Source organism: Dendrobates tinctorius, unplaced genomic scaffold (genome assembly GCF_039654945.1).
Source record: "Dendrobates tinctorius isolate UK_male_01 unplaced genomic scaffold, ASM3965494v1 ptg000245l, whole genome shotgun sequence".
Classification (NCBI taxonomy): domain Eukaryota; kingdom Metazoa; phylum Chordata; class Amphibia; order Anura; family Dendrobatidae; genus Dendrobates; species Dendrobates tinctorius.
Window position 1 is genome coordinate 8,098,535 of NW_027361912.1, and position 5,058 is coordinate 8,103,592.

Genomic DNA, 5,058 nt, shown 5'->3' on the forward strand with positions numbered 1-5,058 from the left:
AGGAAGCATGACAACGCCATAAATATAGGAATAAAACTAGTAATAAACCTAAAAATACAGTGAAACTGAGGAATAAACATTTATCAAAAGCGCTTAGGAAAATAAAATTAAGTGCTGCGTTGGCCGGGAATCGAACCCGGGTCAACTGCTTGGAAGGCAGCTATGCTCACCACTATACCACCAACGCCTGCTGGAGTCAGCCTGCTACTAACAGTGTGATCACCACTGCAGCCAGGAGAGGGTAGAGCTGGTGTGCACAGATCTTTATTACTGAGAGTAGAGTTGAGCGAAACGAGTCGAAAAAATTCAAAAGTCACCGACTTTTGGCAAAGTCGGGTTTCATGAAACGAAACCCGACCCTAGGATGAGGTCGGCCACGAGGTCGGCGACTTACGCGCCAAAGTCGCGTTTCAAAAGTTTGTTTTGCGCTCTTTTTCAGCCAATCAGGATCCACGGACACTGTGGGCAACGTGATGACATAGGCACGGGTCACCACCATCTTTCAGAAGGGCATGCAAGTGATTGGCTTGCTTTGGTGGGCGTCACAGGGGGTATAAAAGGGCGTGCACGCCGACCGCCATCTTACTTCTGCCGATCTTAGTATAGGGAGAGGTTGCTGCTGATTCTGTAGGGAGAGCGTTAGGCAGGGAAGAAGACAAAAAACTGCTTCTGCTGCTAGCGATTTGGCCTGCACAACACACCAGTCACTGTGTGTGCAGTGCAAGGGGAGGCTATATAGTGGTGTATCAGTGGTGTTGGTTGTTGGGCTGCCTTCTAAGGCTTCCTGACATTCCTGCATTGCTGTTTACCCACTGCTCCGCAAACTGATTTTTTAAAAGCAATCCAATCTCCCTTATCCTCTAGTCACTTTTGTCACAGCTGTGCCATCGAGCGTGTCACATAGCGCTCAGATATTCATTGGGCCTCACACAATCCAAAAGTGTCCAGTGTCCAAAAGTGTGTGCAGAGATTCAAAATCTCCCTTATCCTCTAGTCACTTTGGTCACAGCTGTGCCATCGAGCCTGTCACATAGCGCTCAGATATTCATTGGGCCTCACACAATCCAAAAGTGTCCAGTGTCCAAAAGTGTGTGCAGAGATTCAAAATCTCCCTTATCCTCTAGTCACTTTGGTCACAGCTGTGCCATCGAGCCTGTCACATAGCACTCAGATATCAGTGGGCCTCACACAATCCAAAAGTGTCCATCCAGTGTCCAAAAGTGTGTGCAGAGATTCAAAATCTCCCTTATCCTCTAGTCACTTTGGTCACAGCTGTGCCATCGAGCCTGTCACATAGCGCTCAGATATCAGTGGGCCTCACACAATCCAAAAGTGTCCATCCAGTGTCCAAAAGTGTGTGCAGAGATTCAAAATCTCCCTTATCCTCTATTCACTTTAGTCACAGCTGTGCCATCGAGCCTGTCACATAGCGCTCAGATATCAGTGGGCCTCACACAATCCAAAAGTGTCCATCCAGTGTCCAAAAGTGTGTGCAGAGATTCAAAATCTCCCTTATCCTCTAGTCACTTTGGTCACAGCTGTGCCATCGAGCCTGTCACATAGCACTCAGATATCAGTGGGCCTCACACAATCCAAAAGTGTCCATCCAGTGTCCAAAAGTGTGTGCAGAGATTCAAAATCTCCCTTATCCTCTAGTCACTTTGGTCACAGCTGTGCCATCGAGCCTGTCACATAGCGCTCAGATATCAGTGGGCCTCACACAATCCAAAAGTGTCCATCCAGTGTCCAAAAGTGTGTGCAGAGATTAAAAATCTCCCTTATCCTCTAGTCACTTTAGTCACAGCTGTGCCATCGAGCCTGTCACATAGCGCTCAGATATCAGTGGGCCTCACACAATCCAAAAGTGTCCATCCAGTGTCCAAAAGTGTGTGCAGAGATTCAAAATCTCCCTGATCCTCTAGTCACTTTGGTCACAGCTGTGCCATCGAGCCTGTCACATAGCGCTCAGATATCAGTGGGCCTCACACAATCCAAAAGTGTCCAGTGTCCACAAGTGTCTGCAGAAATTCAAAATCTCCCCTGTCCTATAGACACCTTGTACCTTGTTTCACATTACTATATAGTTTGTTGGATTTTGTCTACATTTCTACCAAAAATGAGGAAGGCTGGTGGAAGAGGCCGTGGAATTGGGCGGGGGTTGGCAGCTGGTAATGATGGTGTTGGTGGTGGATCTGATGGTAGTGGCAAGAGCAAAATAGGACCGAATGCAGGAGGTGCTGACCCTGCGTCATCGTCTGGCTACATAAGGCCTCGAACGCTTAGTTTTCTAGGAGTTGGCAAACCGCTTTTAAAGCCAGAGCATCAGGAAAAAGTTTTGTCTTACATTGCTGACTCAGCCTCCAGCTCTATCGCCTCCTCTTCTTCAGTTGTAAAAAGTAAAAGCACTGAGCCGTCATTGGAGGCTCATGTTCATGAACCACACCTTTCCTTTTGTCCTTCACCCCAACCAAGATTGAAGGATGACGCAGGCCATACTACTGATTACTCCATGGAGCTGTTTTCACATACCATGCCTGGATTATCAAGTCAAATGGTGAATTACCCAGGCCAAGATGAATCTGACATGGAGTGCACTGATGCGCAGCCGCTGATGGATGATTCTGCTGGTACATTCACTCAGAGCACTACATTGTCCTTGCAGTGTACAGAGCCAGATTCTGACCCTGATGAGACTCAGGTGCCCCTTCCCGCACACTATACCACCATACACGGTGACACAGAGGAAGGTGCACATGACATAGAAGAGGAGGTGATGGATGACCCAGTTGTTGACCCAGATTGGCATCCATTGGGGGAAGAGGGTGCTGCTTCCAATAGCTCAGATGAGGAGCATCCACAGCAGACATCGACATCGCAACAGCTGTTATCTGGCAGGCCCGGAGCACTCCAAAGACAGGTTCCAAACATCAAAAGAGTTGCTGGACAGCTTGTCCAGAGGGTCAAAAGATCACAGCGTGCTAGGCCGCAAAATGTCTGCCAAAGTAGGAAGAGTGCAGTGTGGCACTTTTTTGAACAAAATCCTCATGATCAGGCCAAGGTTATCTATAAGAAGTGCGCAAAGACCTTTAGCCGAGGGAAAAATCTGAAAAATTTGAATACCAGTTGCATGCTTAGACATTTAACCAGCATGCACTTGCAAGCGTGGACACAACATCAAACCTCAAGTGCCACATGTGCAACTGATCACAACGAAGGTAGTCAGCAACGCTACATTGTTTCCCCCACTGTAAGCCCACCGGTTAGCACAGCAGCAAATGTTGAGGTGTCGTTGCAAGACCACAGCAGTCAGGGAATCCCACTGTTATATTAACGAAAGACTGATTCTAGGCCATCAGAAAGAACACCAACTCCATCACCATCATCAACCCTCTCTCAGTCCGCCCTGTCCACCGCTACTTCCACCATATGCAGCTCTCAAGTCCAGCTCACCCTCCCAGACACTATGAGTAGGTCAAGAAAGTACTCAGTCTCTCATCCGCGTACACTGGGTTTGAACGCCCACATTGCCAAACTAATCTCGTTTGAGATGATGCCCTTTCGGTTGGTGGAAAGCACAGCTTTCCGCGAACTCATGGCCTATGCAGTACCACGCTATGACCTACCCAGTCGCCACTTCTTCTCTCGCAAAGCCATCCCAGCCCTCCACCATCATGTGAAAGACCGCATTGTCCATGCACTCAAGCAGTCAGTGAGCGGAAAGGTGCACCTCACAACTGATGCATGGTCCAGTCGGCATGGCCAGGGCCGTTACGTGTCCATCACTGCGCACTGGGTTAATGTGGTGGATGCAGGGTCCACAGGGGACAGCGGTGGTGGGACTGTGCTGCCTAGCCCACGGTATAGGAAACAGTTGGCTGTAGGCGTTCGACCCTCCTCCTCCTCCTCCTCCTCCAGAAGCGAAAGCTCGTCCACAGAGCGCAGTCGTACGAGCACTCCATCTGCAGCTGCCACTGTTGCACACGATGTGTCCCCCTATCGAGCAGCTAGTGGAAAGCGTCAGCAGGCTGTGTTGCAGATGATGTGTTTGGGCGACAGACACACCGCCGAGGTGCTGGCCGAGTACTTGAAGCGACAAACTGAGTCATGGCTGGGCAGTGTACATCTTGAGGCAGGCAAGGTAGTTAGTGATAACGGCCGTAATTTTGTGGCAGCCATAGCCCTTTCAAAACTCAGCCACATACCTTGCTTGGCTCACACCTTGAACCTGGTGGTGCAGTGCTTCCTCAAAAATTATCCGGAGTTAACAGCCCTGCTCCAGAAGGTGCGAAGACTGTGCGCGCACATCCGCCGGTCGCCTGTACACTCCGTTCGTATGCAGAAGCTGCAGCGATTGCTCCACCTTCCCAACCACCGCCTCATTATTGACATTGCAACAAGGTGGAACTCCACCCTGCACATGGTGGAGCGGCTGTGCAAGCAGAGGCAGGCCATAATGCATTTGTGGGAGGATACACGGCCAGGCACTTTGAGAGCAGACATGGAGTTGACAGGCGTGCAGTGGTCGAAGCTGAAAGACCTTTGTAAAGTCCTTCAGTGTTTTGAGGAATGCACACGGCTGGTAAGCGCAGACGACGCCATCCTAAGCATGAGCATCCCACTTATGCGTCTGCTCATGCAAACTTTGACGCACCTTAAGGAGCAGGCGTCTGCAGCCAATGTTGATGAGGAGGAAGAGGAGGAGGGAATCCTTGATGACATTCAGCCATTGTCTGCTCAGGGACCTCTCCTGGACGAGGTGGAGGAAGAAGAGGAGGAGGAGGATGATGATGGGGATGATTACTTAGGGGAGGAGGATGCATCTCGTGGGGCAAGTGAAAATGTTGGCGTGGCAAGGTCTGGTACAGGGTTTGTGCGTGACTGGAGGGATGTGGATTTGCCAGAAAGTGCTCCTCCACCCAGCACTCGCAGTGCATCATTGACACCGGGAATATTGGCCCACATGTCAGATTATGCCTTGCGGATCCTAAAAAGGGACCCCCGCATTGCCAAAATGATGAACGATGACGACTACTGGTTGGCCAGCATCCTGGATCCACG

The 5,058-nt window shown here is 50.1% G+C and overlaps 1 non-coding gene across 1 annotated transcript; it reads right to left on the minus strand.

Moving 5' to 3' along the window:
• Positions 1–115: 115 nt before the first annotated feature.
• On the minus strand, positions 116–187 carry TRNAG-UCC (transfer RNA glycine (anticodon UCC)). Its single transcript has one exon. It is a non-coding gene; the product is annotated as a tRNA-Gly (tRNA).
• Positions 188–5,058: the final 4,871 nt, after the last annotated feature.